A 19,444-nucleotide genomic window follows, 5' to 3' on the forward strand; every position below is an offset into this window, starting at 1 on the left:
CGGCTTGTGAAAACACACATTGAGGTACGTTTAGCTATGAGTTTTGACTTTAAGGTACTGCTGTAATAAAGAGAAGCTCAGTCCAAACTGAAGAGGAGAAGGATAAGCTCAAACAATCACATCTAGTGTTTCATTTTGTAGATGGTGAATAAAAGAACAACTGAGAAAACGACAGCAGCCATGGTCCTAATGTTGGGCTATGGCCACAGTTTCTACCTCTCCGCTGGGAGCCCTACATTCAAATCAAACTAATTTGGATTGAACACACAAGACAAAAAGTCTATTAGCTTACAAAGTCAATTACTAATTCAATGTCAACGGATAAACTTCCTCCTGTCAGGGGAAAACTTTCACCTGATGTATCATTGCTTTGATTTCAATTTTAAAGAGCTTCATTGCATGTTGTAGGTATTTGCACAGTGACACTCCCCCCCCCTGTTGTGTCATCTCTTTAATAAAGCACATCGCACTTTGAATGAATCAATGACTTTGAGATTAAAGCGTCAATGTTATGCTTTAGTTTGACACTGTTCGAGGGATAGATACGCACTTATAATTAATAATATTTTAGGTGGGGAAAGTATTTAATTGGACAAATTGACAAGCTTACAAAAAATGTAAAATTTAATACATTTAATGCAACATGCATTGGGTATCCTTCTTTTTCATGGCCTGTAAGGGCGCACTCACACTGTTGTTCTGTAAAAACAAAACCGTTTTTTCAGCTAAAGCCTAGTACCTTTAAGCAGTGTGAGTGCACCCGTTCCGCGCATAACAAGATTCAAGATTCAAGAAGCTTTATTTATCCTGAGGGAAATTATTTTGCAACAGTTTCAATACAAAGGCGGAAAAGGATCAGAGTAACAATAAGCATAAAACATAAATCAAATCAAAACAAAGCTAACGTCAGATAAATAAAGCAATGAACTAAGTGTGACCGAGTGCAACAGACGTCGTGGTTAAGCGTAGGTATATACAATATACAACAATACGCAGCGTGCAGTTTAGCAGCAGATTGAAATAAAATAAGTACAAACTAAATAAGTGAGAAGGAGCGATAAGTTATAAGTGTTAAAAATGTTAAAAATGTAGCAGCATGTCCTACAGAACTAAGTGACAGTATGGCACAGTGGAGCGTAGCAGCATTTCGTACTTAAGTAAGTTACAGTAAACCAGTGAAATGTAGCAGCATGTCCTAAAGCACAGTAAGTGTATCAGCAGATAGTTACAGTAAACCATTAATAAATAAATAAAGTGATGTAGTGTTGATATAAAGTGACAGTGTCGTATAGCAGCATTACTTACTGAAGTAAGTGACAGTACAACTGAATAAAGTACAACTGAATAAAGTGATGCAGTGATGGTATAAAGTGACAAAGTGACATTTTCAGGATACAGTGTCTCCACTGTTCCTCACCTGACTGGGGGGAGATGAATTATAAAGTTTGATGGCCGCCGGAAGAAAAGACTTCCTCCGGCGTTCAGTATTACACCGAGGGAGAATGAGTCTATGGCTGAAGGTGCTTCTGCTGGAGGTCAGCAGCTGGTGGAGAGGGTGAGAGTTATTGTCCAGGATGCTGTGCAGTTTAGACAGCATCCTCCTCTCAGACACCGCCACCAAAGAGTCCAGTTTGACCCCCAGGACGGAGCCAGCCTTCCTGATGATCTTACTGATCCTCTTGGCATCTGCTGCCCTCAGTCTGCTGCCCCTCAGTCTGCAGCCCCTCAGTCTGCAGCCCCTCAGTCTGCTGCCCCTCAGTCTGCTGCCCTCAGTCTGCTGCCCCTCAGTCTGCTGCCTTCAGTCTGCTGCCCCTCAGTCTGCTGCCTTCAGTCTGCTGCCCCAGCACATAACAGCAAAGAAGATGGCACTGGCTACCACTGACTGGTAGAACATCCTCAGCATGGTGTTACATACATTGAATGACCGGAGCCTCCTCAGGAAATAGAGACGACTCTGGCCCTTCTTGTAGACAGCCTCAGTGTTCTTGGACCAGTCCAGTTTGTTGTCCAGGTATACTCCAAGATATTTGTAATCCTGGACAACATCCACAGTCACGCCGTTGATGGAGCGAGCCGTACCAAAAAAATATATATATATATTAATTTTCGCATGTCGTGCACACCAGGGGAGTGGACTAGAAACGGACTATGAGTTGTGAAAGCGCACTTAAACTCAGTTTAATGTCTGATTTATAAGGTCTGTGTAACTTCTGGGTGAGCTCATGTGTGGAAAGAGCAGTTGAATAAATGTGCGGAGAATTCAAAGCGAGCCAGTGTGTTGATGACATTTTTATCATGCAGCTGTGGCGCACACAAAAACTCTATTGGATCCGACTGATTCAAGGCAAGGCAACTTTATTTGTAACGCACTTTTCATACACAAGGCAGACTCAAAGTGCTTCACAGCACAACATGTCATGAATTCAAATGCATTACTGAAATAACTTATATATCTTTTTGTTTACACCTGTTGTCTTGTTCAAAGAGAGAGAAAGCACAGTGAGAGGACGGAGGTTTGGTTCTGTGGTGTTCTGATGGATCATATCTGGGGAATATTACTTGTAGAAGGAAACGCCTGCGGACGACCAGAGAGGCAAACGCTAAGACACTTAATGTCTGATTATTATTATGTGAGTATTTCTGTATTTACTCGATATCAAACAAACAAAACCCACATTTATGAATGAGATCGAATCAGCGGACCTTACAGCAAATGATGAGGGAGATAAACAGACTTTATTTTTGGTTTTCTTTCCTTTCTTTGTTTTTTTTAACCGGCTCACCGGCATTGTGTGCAGAAAAACCGATTCAGTCGGCATTTAATGCACAACAACCGAATCGCTCGGCGTTTGTAGAACAACCGAATCACTCGGCATTGAACGCACGACGACCGAATCACTCGGCATTGCGTGCAGAAAAACCGATTCACTCGGCATTAATGCACAACAACCGAATCACCCGGCATTGAATGTGGCCCTGTCGGACCACTCGGAGGAATCCAGATTTCCGCGGTGACATCCGCAGCACTTGGAGATGGCGCTGCCCACAGCGGAGAAGAATCTGCGGATGACGTTCGACTCCTGTGGTGTCTTCAGGTGACGCTTGACGGAGGAAGCAATGAACTTCTCAAGTGCTGGTTCCCCTAGTTTTAGGGAGATCAGCACCATTTGTTCGTTGCCCCACTTCTTGCACAGGTCCTGGAAGATGGTCTTGTCGAGGTTCTTGAAGGTCTTCTGGGTGGCGTGGAAGTCTACACCCTCGACCTTTGCCCATATGACCTCAAACAGGTGCTTCATGATGGCCTCTGGGTTTGAGCAGGTAAAGGTCACTTTGTTTTTCCTGTATGCCCGCCCAACCAGCTGCTCCACAAACGCCTCGATGAACTGCTTATTTCTTTCCTGCTGCGCCGCAAGTTTGGCAAGTGTCTCTTTAGTTACTGAGACGGTCGCTCCACCGGTCGATGCTTTACTCGATGCACCAGTCAACGCAGGCAAGGGCCCCATGAAGGGTGTGGTTGGTGACTCTATAGGAGGCATTAACTCACTGGCCGTTATACCTGTGATCAATCTGTCACTGTGGGTGTTGACCTGAGTGTTCATCCACCAACTCATCAGTCCCAGGAAACTCCACGCTCTGTCCTGGATCTCAGCGTACATGTCAGCATCGGACTGAGGAACATGCACTGTCCTGCAGACTGTTCCTGACGTTCCTGGATTAATCTCTGGCTCTGATGCATTTGCGATGTGTCCGTAGAGGAGATCACTGAATTCCTGTGTGAACGTCTGGACTTTGAGAGGGGAAATGTTCTTGAATTTTGTCATTTCCCAACCTTCATTTCCATCCATTAGTTTTTCACCCTCCTCGGCCAGCAGAGAGGGAACGAGGTCTGTGATTTGCTGCGGTGATTTGCTGCTTTCTTCTTTGGGGTCCAGGTCGAATTTGTCCACCACTTCTCTCGCATTACGAGTGATCCATTGTCTGGCAAAATACTTTGCATAAAAGGCCTTGATCTTCTTCTCTGCTCTTTTCCTAAACCGAAGGTCCTCCTTTTCAGATGTTGGACTTGGGACGTCTTTCAAACTCCTCACATCGTCGGCAATGTCTTCTACGACAGCCTCGATGTCAGAGGAGCTTTGGGATCGCAGCGTCAACTCAGAACGCGACTCTTCGTCCAAAAGAGGTTCAAAGATTTGAGTCACCTCCTCTTGGATCATGTCTCTAATCCTGTCCTCTGGTGTGGCCTCCACCGGGGCTTCTGTGTGTCCGTGGTCATCGTCTTCTGAGTCTTCTAGGTCTTCTGGGTCTTCTGGTTCCTTGTCGTCTCTGTCTGGGTCTTCTGGATCTAAAGGTGTAACTGGTGTCTGCCAGCGCTCCTGATCCTTGGGGTTGTCCGGATCCACAAGTGAAACTGATGCCCGCCTGTGGTCTGATGACTTGATGAGTTTTTCGGGGGAGGTGGTCGGATTCGGTCTTCTCCTCTTTATAAAAGGTGTTTTGACCCTGGCTGTGAGGGCCTTTAAAAGTTTGCAGACGTATTCAATCATAGTGTTCAGCCTGCGGGGGGGAGTGATGCGGTGTGTGCTTGCCAGAGAAGAGTTGACGTGTTCTGAAATGTCTCTGCTGAGCAAACTCGACAAGCGATTTGAGTTGATACCCTGGATCGGGTTCTTGATGTCCAGAACGTCGGAGAAACTCTGTGAGACAGCGTCCCCCACACAGGACTGAATGTCCTCCACAGACACTTTAGTTTGGCCCTGGAGAGCTCTCAGCACGGCTTTGGACAAGGACCGTATTATGTCCAGCAGCAGTTCGGCCAGCACAATTTTAGTGGCGTCATCTGCGGTGCCTGTTTTCAACAGCTCCAGCTGTTCGGGGGTTATCCTTTTGAAGTAGGATTTGATCAGATAATTGCACAAATCCACGGCTCCTGACTCGTCCGTCTGTGGCGATGCTGGTCTTGAGAGGGCCATCGTGGCTGTTGTTCCTTTTGAATGCTTTGTGTCCTGAATGTCCGTCGAAGAATCCCTGTGAATAAGCGAGTTATTGTCCTTCCTGGTCGAAGCAACGTGAGCTTGTGTGCAGCAGCTGTTCAGGTCTGGAGGCAGATCGAGAATGTGCTGGAACCCTCAGTGATCTCTCATTTACATAGAATTATGATATCACAAAGGCAGTTCTTTAAGCTCCGCCCCCTCAACATCAAAGCCACCGCTGCTAGGCAACAGCGGAACACTCTGGCTGTTTGTTGTTTTTCAAACAATCAGTGAATTAATGATTTTCATTTGTATTATTGTTATTGTCATTGTTATTGTTATTATATAAAATAAAAGGCAGCTTAAGCTAGCAGTTTCCATTGTTGTGGGAATTTTGTAAATGTGTAATTCATAATTTACAAAGCTCCTCCCCAAGTGTTATTCTGGAGGCAGACACTGTCCACGAGCCCCTAGCAATGTTGTTATTTTTAAAGCTGATCTTGTTCTGCTTAATTATGCTGTTATAGGCCTAGTCTGCCGGGTGGACAGTTGACACATTGAACCTTTTTGACTTCTTTTTAAGTGTGAAATGATCCCAAACTTAGTCTCCTCCTTTACTGGGCTGTAGTGGTGAGCATCCGCAAAAACGGTCCGTGTGGAACAATGATCCCTGCGCTGAACAGGCCGCATAATGCGCAAGATTGGAATTGAACCAAACATGGAGGCAGAAATGTTGCCATGATACATTTTTGCAGTCGAGTATCTCAAGTTGAAAAGAACGGACTTGTCTCTCTCTCCCTCATTTTCTGTCGTCTCTCTACCATCAAAAATAGCATTTTAAGAGGAAGTAGCTTTTGTAGACTGTGATCTTTTAAGAATGACTATGTTATTTTTAAGTGATAACTGATTGTTTCTGTCTTGTTTTAATATATCCGCTCCTATATTAAGGTGACTGTAAAGACTGTTGTAGTGGATCATATAAGTCAAATAAAATCAATGCACTGAGACAAATACATAGGAACACAGTTGATGGACTTTATTGGCTTCCCGGGATCTTGCAGTCAATGAAAGTCCGGAGATCAGAATCAGAATCAGAATCAGGTTGATTGCCAGACAATTTTCATTGCTAGGAATTTGACTTGGTTTCACAGTGCCTACATAAATATAAACATGAACACAAGCAAGACTAAACATATGGCATTGATTTACTCCTGCGGAAAAAATCTGCCCCCACACCCATCTCCATCAACGGCGTGACTGTGGATGTTGTCCAGGATTACAAATATCTTGGAGTATACCTGGAGTATACCTGGAGTATAACTGCGGCCAGCTGGCCGTCCACGGCCCGCTTGAAAGAAGTGGGCTTTAGCAGAGCCGTTTGCACATGTACGAGCACGAGCGGTAGCAGTATGTGTGCCTGTTTGGACATAGTAAATAGAAGGACGGACCATGCGCGGACATTTAACAACAACAACAATGGCAGTGAAAGGTTCACGTTGGTGTGATGCGGAGGTGGAGTGTTTACTGCAGATTTGGTCGATGAAAATATTCAAAAACAGTCGACAAGACGCACAAAAACTCCGAGGTCTATGGAAAGATTTGTAAACAAAGCCACACACACGCGATCAATGCGTGTGACGTGTTACGGTGTGATGTCGTATAGACAGCAAGAAGCATTGGCCGAGGGCCAGGCAGTGTGAGTACAAACGGGGCTGGGGAGGGGGGACAAGTACCCTAAAGTCCGGGTCGCGGTGCGAAGGACAGTGTGAGTGCGCCCTAATTCAACCACTCCTTCGTACATGGGCGGCAGTAGCTCAGTTCATAGGTGACTTGGCTGGAAACCGGAGGGTCGCCAGTCTGAGTCCCTGTGTGGACCATGAATGGAGGGTGGACTGGTGGCTGGAGAGGTGCCAGTTCATCTCCTGGGCACTATTGTTGAGCAAGGCACCAAACCCCCAACTGCTCGGGGCGCTGGTCAGTGTGTGTGTGTGTGTGTGTGTGTAACATGAATAAAAATAATAGAGTGACAAAATCGAGTTAATGTGGCCCGGGAAAGGAGAGTTTGGGGTCCCCTGCTAAAGCTGCTGCCCCCGCAACCCGACCCCGGATATGAAGATGAGATGAGATGAGATGAGACGAGATGAGATGAGACAAAATGGAATTTCCCCGTTGCAGGACTAATAAAGGAATTCTTCTTCTACATGGACTTTGGGGCTCTTATACTACGTCACCATATTGCCTCATTTGCTCCCGCGATAATTAACAACAAACGTACGTCGGTTTCATTATAAGCTACTTGCACAATGGTGGTCTGCAACAGGCTGGCCTCATCCACTGTTCCTACACGTATAATGTACTGCTAGAACGGTTCCCTAAAATGTGGAAGCACTACAATACGATATACTGTACAAAACTTTATAGTGTGACTATATAAAAACTGAACACTCGTTCAACATATTGTCATGAAGAGGTTCGTATAATATGGTACGAAAAGTTCTGCACACAAATTTGTATGATATCTTACCAAACACAGAGCGAAAGTTGACCAACAGACAGTGACGGACCAGAAGTGGATCGTGACGTGGACCGGGAAGTGAACCGCCAAAAGGCAACATTCCCAGAACAGTGACAGTTAGGGTAACGCATGAGAACCAGTTGGTGAGTGTGGTGGAAATGGATTCTTCAATAAAGATCAACAAACAGGATCAGCTTTTCCTCTGCAGACAAAAATACGTTCACCCCTGCATCCTCACAAAGTTAGAGTCCAGCAAGAATGACAACGAGCCAAATGGTGCCCAGTCTTTTAGGGGAAGAGACAGGACGCGATAAGCCTTGGTTGGGTGACGTCTTTAGACCAAACAAAAACATGCCTTAGACACTCTGAACCTCTCTCATCACAAGGTCTCTAACACAGGGTCCACATGCACAAATATGCCGTTATACCATCAAGAGTTAGTTATTTGCGTTATCCATTAAGAAGGTGAGACAGAGGAGACACTGAACTGTGTCTGACCTGACAAAACTATGATTATGAATTACAAATATCCAAAATTCCCACAACATAAGTTTGGGGAAAAAGGCTGTGGTCCGGGACGTGAACGGCACCTGGACATGAATGGCCACGGCCCGGGAAATGAACCCCGCTCACCCGGGTGGTGAAAGCCCTGTGTTTTGTCATTGTTCAAGTAATAATGGAAAGCACTGCCGCGGTCCACGGTGTTGATATTTCCTGTACAGCATAGACACCACTTAGCAAATCCCTGGCAGGATGACTTGAGGAAACAAAAAATCTGCCGGTATGGTTATACTGAGCAGTTAGAGTACTGCACATCTCTCCTCTCTGTCACACATAGAGGTGCAGACAGGCTTACTACAGGCACTTGACTCATTATAGTAAAATTTACCTAGTAACAACAGTGTGTATGTGTTTTTGTGTGTTTCCAGGAAGAGACAAGCTTTCACGCGTCTTTATAAAGAGGTGTCTGACACCTTGTCAGGGAGGGATGCTGTCAAACAGTTATAAACACAAGGTTGCACCATGTTACGCGCAGATTACAGACACATTCACACACACATGAACACTAAGCACTAGACCCACGGACACAACAGAGCTTATGCACATACACAGACACACAGTGAGGGCTGTGAATTGTTCTAAATGTTGAGGAGAAGGAGACAGACAGTGCCAGGAGGGACAACTGATTGCAATGCGTTAAAATCACTGTGTGTGCATGCGTTTCCTGCTTCCACCTCTCACCTTTTATTTTCATTCCTCCCTTTCCTCCTCCTCCCCATGATCACATGACTTTTAGGGAATATTTTCGACCATGCTTTGAACTCTGGCCTTTAATCTGTTTGCTATTGGCCGTGCATATTGTTGGTGATACTGATATTGAAGGAGATATGTTGATTCTGCATTATTCTGCACTCACTGCAAGTCATTGTGGGTGAGTGCCAACTAAATGCATCTGATGAAACAGAAACGATTCTGACAAAGACAGGAAGTGCTCTTTGTCTAATGCATATCAACTGAAAAAAGCTTTTTGGAAACATCCTGAACATTCAGCCGTTTACAGCCACAAATTGAATCTAACAAAAAAAGATGGATGCGCCACAGCATTTCCTTTTTCACTTGAGAATTGGGTGCCATTATCCATCTTTCTTCAAAACACCAAGGAGCTTTATAGGACAACCTCTAGTGTGGGGAGTTTCAAAGCCCTCCTGTCATTTTTCAAGCGATGAAACTCTGGCATGGCCTGGCTTCTTATTCAAAGCATCGCAAAGAGGAAGTACCTTTCTCACCTCTCCTCCAAACATCTCATAGAAACTTAAATCTGGTCCATATTTGCAGGAAAATAACCCAATGACTGCAATGTGCATTTATAACATGCACATATCAGCTCTGTAGCAGTGCAGCAAAATTTGATGGCATTTTGCCTACAGATGACACTGAAGGGACAATAAAGGTAAGTGACCAAAACTCCAGGTAGGGAATGAGTCCTTACCCCAAGTGAAGGAGTTCAAGTACCTCGGGATCATGTTCACGAGTGAGGGGACGATGGAGCATGAGTTTGGCCGGAGAATCGGAGCAGCGGGGGCGGTGCTGCAGTCGCTCTACCGCACCGTTGTGACGAAAAGAGAGCTGAGGAAGGCAAAGCTCTGGATCTACCGGTCAATCTTGGTTCCTACCCTCACCTATGGTCATGAAAGCTGGGTCAGGACCCAAAGAACGAGGTCGCGGGTACAAGCGGCCAAAATGTGTTTCCTCAGGAGGGGGGCTGGAGTCTCCCTTAGAGAGAGGGGGAGAAGTTCAGCATCCGTGAGGAACTCAGAGTAGAGCCGCTGCTCCTTTGCGTTGAAAGGAGCCAGTTGAGGTGGTTCAGGATCATCTAGTAAGGATGAACCCTGGGCGCCTCCCTAGGGAGGTGTTCCAGGCACGTCCAGCTGGGAGGAGGCCTCGGGGAAGACCCAGGACCAGGTGGAGAGATTAGATCTCCACATTGGCCTGGGAACGCCTCAGGATCCCCCAGTTAGAGCTGGTTAATGTGGCCTGGGAAAGGGAAGTTTGGGGTCCCATTGATGCTTCGGTTAATGTGTAGGGACACGTATCATGCTGGGATGATTTTAGGCCAGAATTTCACTTGGAGCTCTTTTCTTATCTGAATAATGAACAAGGAGTTTTCCTCTCACACGTAGCACATGTGATTCTCTCTGTCAGACACGACTTACTAGACATACTCAAATACTTTGGTTTAGGCGAGGGGTGGCACCTGGGTAAGGGTCAGGGTTAGGAGAGAGGACACGACACGGTTCGTAATTTGGTCATAAAGTCTCCTGCTGTTTCTTGAATTTGTCGTCAAGTATGTCATCAACAAACCCACTGACTCGCTATGAATTCTCCGCACAATAAGCTGCTCAATTGATTTATGGGCTAAATCAGACATGACACATTTCCTTTTGTACTCCGGGGTAAAAGCCGTTTACTTTAGGTTGACGACTCACTTTACACCAGTTTTTATGTTTTTAGCACTGGCTTCCCATCAGGTATAGGATTGATTTTACGCCCTGCACAGCCAAGCGCCTGATCATTCGTGACCTGTTCAATCCATATATCAGCAGCAGGTCACTGAGGTCCTCGGACCAGGGCTTACTGGTTGTCCCTCGCTCTAAACTAAAAACAAAAAGGTGATCGTGCCTTTGAGATCGTGGCTCCACAAACTTTGGAGCTTTCTACCTCTAGGCATTCGCTCTGCAGTAGCAGGAGAAGCTTTTAACAATTTAAGATCCATATTTTCAGCTGTGTATCACTTTAAAATGTCTCAAGTTTGTTCTTGTCCATGTCTCCCATTACCTGTGTTTGTTTGTGTGCCTCTTTTGATCTTATCTTTTATGATCTTTTTGATCTGATTTCATCTTTTCTTGCTCTTATCTCTTTCATGATGTTATCTGCAACCTTGTTTTTGTAAAGCACATGGTGAAATTTGTTTCTGTGAAAGGTGTTACACCAAATAAACATATAATTATACGGTCCAGTCCAACTGACTCAGACACTTGTGTCTTCAGCTCCGCTTGGTAATGTCTTATGATTTCTTAATTGGGTTTCCAAAAAAAGAATAGACTAAGAAGAAGCATGTCAACGCATAACATATTTGTAGCCTGTCACTTGCCAGAGGAGATATTTTTTTAGTCCTATAATTAGTTTATTCATATAGCATTTAAATGTGTAACATACTGTATTATATACTATGAATAATAACCTTACAGAAAACACTGTTGGACCAACATGTCAAGGTTTAAATTCCCACATGAATTAGTGAGTCATAGATATGGAGATGTGCACACACACACACACACACACACACACACACACACAGACACACACACACACACACACACACACACACTCTTTCAGGGTCTAAAAGAAGTCTGACAGAAGAATATTTTGATTAGTAATTCCAAGGTGTTGATTAAAGGCCCAGTGTGGTGGAGCATATCGAATAACCCTAACAAAGAAACGCAATTAGACGCTGTCATTTTTATTCAAAACCTTATCACTCACTTGTGTATATGTGTGTGTGTGTGTGTGTGTGTGTGTGTGTGTGTGTGTGTGTGTGTGTGTGTGTTAGTGTGTATGTGTGTGTGTACTCTCATCTTTTATGATGCACAATGTCAACTTGGATATCTTGATGTGTGAAAATGTATACAAAAGCCTTATATGACTCATAATGTGCACCCCAACATTTGCATGCTACGTGACTGTATGGTCATGACTCACACGACGTACCTTTGTGTGTGTGTGTGTGTTTGTGTGTGTGTTTATGTCTTCTAACTTCAGCAGTGCTGCAAATTGAATGGCCTGCTTTATTAAGACAGGAATCTCTCGCCTATTTTTTTCTGTGTCTCTCTTAACTCATCCCTCTCTCATTCAAAGTTTTCATTTCTCTGGCTCACTCTATCATCCATGTTTAATCGTCATAAGCATGTTTTTAACAGCTGCTCGCAAGCAAAAGCATATTTAAAAGAAATACTTATTTGTAGGGCTGCACCCAAATAGTCGACCAACTACTGGTCGACCAAAAAATCATTAGCACACCAAAATTGTATTAGTCCATTGGTTGCAGGAGAACAAACAACAAACATTTGAAGCCAAGTTTTAAGTGAAAATCTCTGTAACTGGCTTCTGGCCTAAAAGGCTAGAGGGCTTTTAATTTGAAGGGCCAGATACAGGAAGTTGTGACACTCACTCACCGTCAGTGTTTTTTTTTTTTTTTAACGCGACAGGTCCGTTCGACAACGCGGTTGAACAGTTAATCACAGTTTATAGCCGTCATGTCGGGTAAAACGTCTAATATATGGGATTACCATGAAAAGAACAAGGATAACCCGATAAGGTCACGTGGACACTTTACAAGAAAACTTTGCCTATCACTCGTCCACGACGAACATGACCTACCACCTAAACAGGTAAGTAACGTTAGGCTAGCTACCTGCCCATGTTCCCACAGTCTCCTTGCTGACTTTTTCTATGACTATGCGCATTTGGAAAATAGTGGTTATTCATCTCATCTCATCTTCAGCCGCTTATCCGGGGTCGGGTCGCAGGGGCAGCAGCTCCAGCAGGGGACCCCAAACTTCCCTTTCCCGGGCCACATTAACCAGCTCTAACTGGGGGATCCCGAGGCGTTCCCAGGCCAGTGTGGAGATCTAATCTCTCCACCTGGTCCTGGGTCTTCCCCGAGGCCTCCTCCCAGCTGGACGTGCCTGGAACACCTCCCTAGGGAGGCGTCCAGGGTTCATCCTTACCAGATGATCCTGAACCACCTCAACTGGCTCCTTTCAACGCAAAGGAGCAGCGGCTCTACTCCGAGTTCCTCACGGATGCTGAACTTCTCACCCTAATAATGGTTATTCATTATGTTGACTTATGTTATTCAGTCGCTGATGCTATGTCGTTGGCACTTGGAGCACAAAGGGTTCCAGTGAAATCAACGGCCTTGTGAGAGGTTAAAGACCTGGATCTCACACCAGTTAGTTGGACCAGTCCCAGCCTGGTCCTGGTCCTGGTCCAGTCCCAGCCTGGTCCTGGTCCAGTCCCAGCCTGGTCAGATGCGTACGTGAACTGATGAAGCCTCTTGGATGAGAGGTGAAACATCTTCCTAGACAAATAACCAAGTCCAGTTGGTTTTGACTGAAATTGCTTTGAGGAGAACGACGACCTGGACACATGAGAACATTCACAGGCTTGTTGTGTGTGTGTGTGTGTGTGTGTGTGTGTGTGTGTGTGTGTGTGTGTGTGTGAGAGAGAGAATATCCACAGGCTTATTCAAACTAATGTGATTCAACATGAGGAAAAACACCCTGTTCCCAAAGAAAAATCAAAATTTTCTCAGTTTATTTGCCATTGTGTAAAAAAAAGCCCCATCATTTCATTCAGTGCCATCAGTCATTTTGTCACCATGACATTTCTTTCATATCAAATGAATTCTGGACTGGAACATCTCATTAAGTCTGATGTCCACATGTGAAAACATGGAATAATACATATGTTCACAAAATCAGTTTCATCTTTGTCCCGGTTTATCCCCCGAAGGAACAAAGGAACACATCTTGATGAAAAGCAGGAATCAGCAGCGGTTCTGCAGGACTGGATTAAGATAAAATTACATTTTGTGGTACAAGGATTACAGGACACAGCTGCATTAGTTATTATGATGTGAGACCAGATTGAATTAACCTTGTTTTTAAAGGAAACGATGTTTAAGCTCAACAGAGCGAGCAGGTGTTGGGTTTGGTTGGTATATGTAACTTGTAAAGGCGCGAAGGAAGAAAACATCGCCAAATTCAAACAATTTTGAATTTTAAAGACACAGAGAAACAATTTTACGTGGTGTTTTCATCTGTTTTCAGTCGTTTTGTCACGTATTTGTGGTGTTTTCATCTGTTTTTAGTCGTTTTGTCATGTTTTTATGGTGTTTTTATCTGTTTTAAGTCGTTTTTGTGGTGTTTTCATCTGTTATAAGTTGTTTTGTCATGTTCTTGTGGTGTTTTAAACTGTTTTCAATCGTTTTTGTGGTGTTTTGCGTCTGTTTTTAGTCGTTTTGTCATGTTTTTATGGTGTTTTCATCTGTTTTTAGTCGTTTTGTGGTGTTTTCATCTGTTTTTAGTGGTTTTTGTGGTGTTTTCATCTGTTTTTAGCCGTTTTGCCACGTTTTTGTGGTGTTTTAATCTGTTTTCAATCGTTTTTGTGGTGTTTTCATCTGTTTTCAGTCATTTTGTCACATTTTTGTGGTGTTTTCATCTGTTTTTAGTAATTTTTGTGGTGTTTTCATGTTTTCAGTCGTTTTTGTGGTGTTTTCATCTGTTTTAAGGCTCCTTCCTGCGATATTTTAAGATCCTACCTACATTAACAGCCTTTGTACTTGCCTGAATAGAAAATGTGCACATCAGCTACGGACAGTACAAAGCTGAGCTCTTAACCACAGTCAACCGGTTTGACTCCGGTTTTAGCCTCTTTACACTGACGTCCATTAAGTCAAACATGCACTTTGGGAATTTATTAACCCAGACTATATTTGATAAGCAGCAAACCACAGAGCACCACCAACAAAGCTCAGTTACTCATGAGGACTCTCTTTCTTTTCTTTTTATATTTTCCTCACTCAAAACTACTCTAGGTCCTTTATTTATTGAGAGTATTCGATCCTTGATTCACCAAATGCGTGATTAGATCATTAAAAGCACATGAACAATAAGTGCACTTCTACATCTGAACGCACTATGATAAATTGCGTTTTTTGAAACACGACAGCTGCTGAAAAAACAAACAGAGAAATAACAAAAAGCTGATTGTTGCTGTGTCTGATTGTTGTTTCTCTTCCACTGTGATCTCAGAAAAAGACCCAGTGCTCTGAAGATAAAAGGATTATTATATGAGATCAGTACTTTAATATTTAATATCTGCTGTTCGACTTGTGCTTAACCACTGAAGGGATATCTAAACTGATACCATAAAAACAACACTGAGACATTTTTTTTATAAGCGGTAGCAACAACATACATAGGCCTGACGTATTAGGTCTATCGCTATTGTAAGACCGCACTAACCCTTCTTTTGTTTACTTTATTGTACACAGCGTAGACTTAAAAAAGGCCCATTGTGGTGCTTCATAGCATCATTCATCCTCTGGAACATGGTCAGGAAAGCCAGATAGTGACTTTAAAAGCAACAACACAATAACGGTTGATTTTGTTCGCTAACGTGCTAATATTATCCAAGCACGAACTCATGCGTCAGGATGTATAGACGTGTAAGAAAATGACAACCACAGTGTGTTAGAGTTGTTAAATTCAAAAGCATAGTCAATCAATGCTCTGTGGTGGTAGCTGCGTCACTGCCATTAAAATGCACCCTGGATTTTGACTAGCAGAATTGTGTTATTAGTGGGTCCTATTAAGGCATGGGTGTCAAAGTCAAGGCCCGCAGGCCAAATCCGGCCCGCAAATGAATGATCTTGGCCCCCGGGATGATATTTGATTAGTATTAGAACCGGCCCGCACGCCACAGCCGCCTGCTGGTGTTTTTCACGCATCAAAAACTACATTACCCACAATGCAACGGTAGCCCACGAACTTACTGCAGCGCCACAAGTGGGCAAGTGGGCTTCATTATTCACCAGCATTCAGGGCAGATGTCAACCCCCCCCCCCCCCCCCCAATAATGGCTAAAGGGAAGGTGGACGATGAGAACAGGGTGTTTGAAGCACATGTTCACAAAGCTGTGCGTCTTTATCTTGATATTAAGGAACATAATATTATTTTTTAAGGACATTTTCTTTTTTGCTGTTTGCCTGTTGAAAATGTTTTCCTTGAAATAACTAAAGTCATACAAAAATCTTGCTTTATTCATGTGTTTTCTCTTTGGAGGAAGTTTGTTTTTGTCTGTTGAAAAATGTTTTCACCTGAAATTACTGACAGATACAAAAATATTGGATTATGCATTTAATTATGAAATAAAACACGGTACACTGTGTTAGGTCTTGGTTCAACAGGTTATAGGCATCATTTTAATATGTTTTAATAAACATTGAACCTGTCCGGCCCTCGGCTTGTAGCAAATTTGTTTTTTTGGCCCTCTGATGTGTTTGACTTTGACACCCCTGGTTTAGAGTGTGGTCTTTACCTACTCTGTAAAGTGTAGATTGTTCAAATGTTTTTGAAGCAGGGGGCTGTATGAGCTCCGTATCAATTGTCAGTGTATCACCTACAGTAGATGGCGGACGGCTCACCACCTGTTTGGAGATGCAGGCAGGATAGCGGGGGCAGCACAGACTGTCACCTAATTTAGTTAATTTATTTTTTTTTATTAAAGTTTTATTAGTTTTTGAAAGGCTTGGTTCACATGATAGTTTCCAGAATTTTGGCTCACATGGAACATGTATTAATGTTATGTAGTATCCCACTACAGGAGCACATATTCACAGAGAAGACTGAGGGTGCACTCACACTGTCCTTCCGCACCGCGCCCCGAGCTTTAGGGTACTTGTCCCCCCCTCCCTCTCCCTCTCCCTCCGCGCCCCAGGCCCGTTTGTACTCACACTACCTGGGCCTCGGCGAATGCTTCTTGCTGTCCATACGTCATCATGCCATAACGAGTCACACGCATTGATGACGTCATCGTGATGCGTCTCTTTGTTTACAAATCTTTCCATAGCCCTCGGAGTTAAAACTGTTTAACTGCCGCCCCCATCCACAGGAGTACCAAACTGGTGGTGTGCAAGAGTGGTTAACACTTCGCTCAAAGACATTTCAATGATAGTTTGTTGATACGTGGATTCAGATAAAAATAAAACAAGGAATGCAGGTGGCATTATGTTACCCTTACAACACAATTTGTTAAGGCCACATAGTTGTATAACATTAATCTTACAGGAAAAGGTTAGCAGAGTGTTTGTGCTGAAGAGGCAAGACAGCTATGCTGACTTCCTCTCGAGAGCACGTGTTTGATATAAGAGGCCTGGCTGTAAAGCAGCTGCGTTGAGCTGATCGGACAGCTACTTGATAAATAAGTGTTTTATGGTTATGTTAATAGGCTGGTGAAGACGATGAGTGGACATGACATTTTTCTCTGGGGCAAGTCCTTCTGCGCGTTTCTGTGTGTGCGTACATGTTAATGTCTTCGAATTGTCTTTTGTCGTTATGAACGGATGAACATCTGCAGGAAAATAAAGAATTTAAAAGGAAAAACAAACATGAGGATGCGTAAATACACACGGATACACACAACATTCATGCAAAAGTCTCTTATATAATAGACAAAACTGAAAACACCAGCCTCATTAACCTGCTTCTAAGGTCATCACTTCATTGAATGGCCATAATCAGTGGTCATCAGCCTCATAGACATGGGTGAGAAGGGGCCTGCTGCTCAGGAGGCAATTATAATGTATTCACATGGTAACGGTCGCCTTGCAACACTTTCTTATCGTCTGGGATCCAATTGTGAATCAAAACAAAACAAACTTGGTCGGGTTTAGGCAACAAAACGATATTGTTAGGTTGAGAAAATGTAATTCATCCACCACCCCAACCATCCTGCTTAAAGCCTTATTCTGACCGAACGTCATCCAAGGGTCTTTTTAAGCAAATTCGGTCAAAAAATAAGCCATCGAAACAATTAACTTACAAATCCCAGAAGGTCGCTAACAGCCAACAGTGGCTAACAATAATTAGCTTGGGGCAGCACAGTAGGGCTGCAGCTACCATGAATAAGTTTACTATTTAAACAATTCAAAGTAGTGAATGAAATTCTACGTGACACAGGTTTACTCAAACGGATTTCTTCCTGTTTATCCGTCACTACAGCAACGGTCCTCCTTAAACCCGAGCAGCGGCGCTCGGTAAAGTGGCGTTAATAACAAGCTGCTTTGGGCTCAGACACTGAATCATCAATGATGTGCTCTTGTGGTTCTAGTGGACACACTGCACCTTTGCATCCATTGCATCTTAATGGTAAGTCCCTCATTTTGCCCGTTCACATAGGCTAAAGTAAATTTCATCAGCCACGTTAAAAAAGTAGGATGAGAACCATATATGTGTGTGTGTGTGTGTGTGTGAGAAGCTGCTTCATTTGCAGGAGCCCCAGTCTATAAAGCCATTACCGTACAATGAAGCCTGCGCTGAAGTGGCCGCATGACGCACCAGATAGGAATTAAAGGAATCATCGAGGCAGAGATTTTGCCTCAGTGCATTTTTGTAATCGAGTAACTCGAGAAACTCGATTAATGTACAGTATGCATTAGAAAGGCTTTTTTAACAGCCAAATAATACCAGTAGCATGAGAGAGTCCTAACACATAAAACAAAGCACCACCAACATAGTTAGTTTATTAAAAGCGTGTTTTAAAGACTTACCCACTGGTCCCGGTACCAGCTCCTCTCATAGTAAATAAGTTTACTATTTAAACAATTCAAAGAAGGGCATGAAAATCTACGTGACACATGTTTACTTAAACAGATTTCAAAGATAATTAGATTAATTTCGAAAATGAGTGAGATAGATATTATCAGAAAGAGTGACTCCCTCTTCTCCTGTTTACCGTAACAACAAGCAACGTAAAAAACACGACTGACCCATTTCCTTTCCTACACACGTTTACTTAAACAGATTTCAAAGATAATTAGATCTCATCTTCAGCCTCTTATCTGGGGTCGGGTAGTGGGGGCAGCAGCTTTAGCAGGGGACCCCAAACTTCCCTTTCCCGGGCCACATTAACCAGCTCTAACTGGGGGATCCTGAGGCGTTGGAGCGTGGAGATATAATCTCTCCACCTGGTCCTGGGTCTTCCCCGAGGCCTCCTCCCAGCTGGACGTTCCTGGAACACCTCTCTAGGGAGGCGCCCAGGGGGCATCTTTACTAGATGCCCGAATCATCTCAACTGGCTCAAAAGGGCTCAATCCACTGGCAGGAAACCGGTGGATTGCTTACTCCAGGTAGGGAATGAGTCCTTACCCCAAGTGAAGGAGTTCAAGGACCTCGGTACCATGTTCACGAGTGAGGGGACGATGGAGCGTGAGTTTGGCCGGAGAATCAGAGCAGCGGGGGCGGTGTTGCAGTCGCGCTACCGCACCGTTGTGACGAAAAGAGAGCTGAGGAAGGCAAAGCTCTGGATCCAACGGTCAATCTTGGTTCCTACCCTCACCTATGGTCATGAAAGCTGGGTCAGGACCCAAAAAACCAGGTCGTGGGTACAAGCGGCCGAAATGGGTTTTCTCAGGAGGGGGGCTGGAGTCTCCCTTAGAGAGAGGGGGAGAAGTTCAGCATCCGTGAGGAACTCGGAGTAGAGCCGCTGCTCCTTTGCGTTGAAAGATCATTAGATTCATTTTGAAAATTAATGAGACAGATATTATCAGAAAGAGTGACTCCCTCTCTTCCTGTTTACCGTAACAACAAGCAACGTAAAAAACACGACTGACGCA

The 19,444-nt window shown here is 43.9% G+C and overlaps 1 protein-coding gene across 1 annotated transcript in view; it reads right to left on the reverse strand.

Moving 5' to 3' along the window:
- Positions 1-19,444, reverse strand: part of ptprt (protein tyrosine phosphatase receptor type T) — a gene marked incomplete at its 3' end in the record, with an annotated part of 451,455 nt that overhangs the window by 228,498 nt on the left and 203,513 nt on the right. The gene's annotated exons all lie outside the window — the stretch shown is intronic.

The sequence above is a fragment of the Echiichthys vipera genome (genome assembly GCF_963691815.1).
Source record: "Echiichthys vipera genome assembly, chromosome: X".
Classification (NCBI taxonomy): Eukaryota; Metazoa; Chordata; class Actinopteri; order Perciformes; family Trachinidae; genus Echiichthys; species Echiichthys vipera.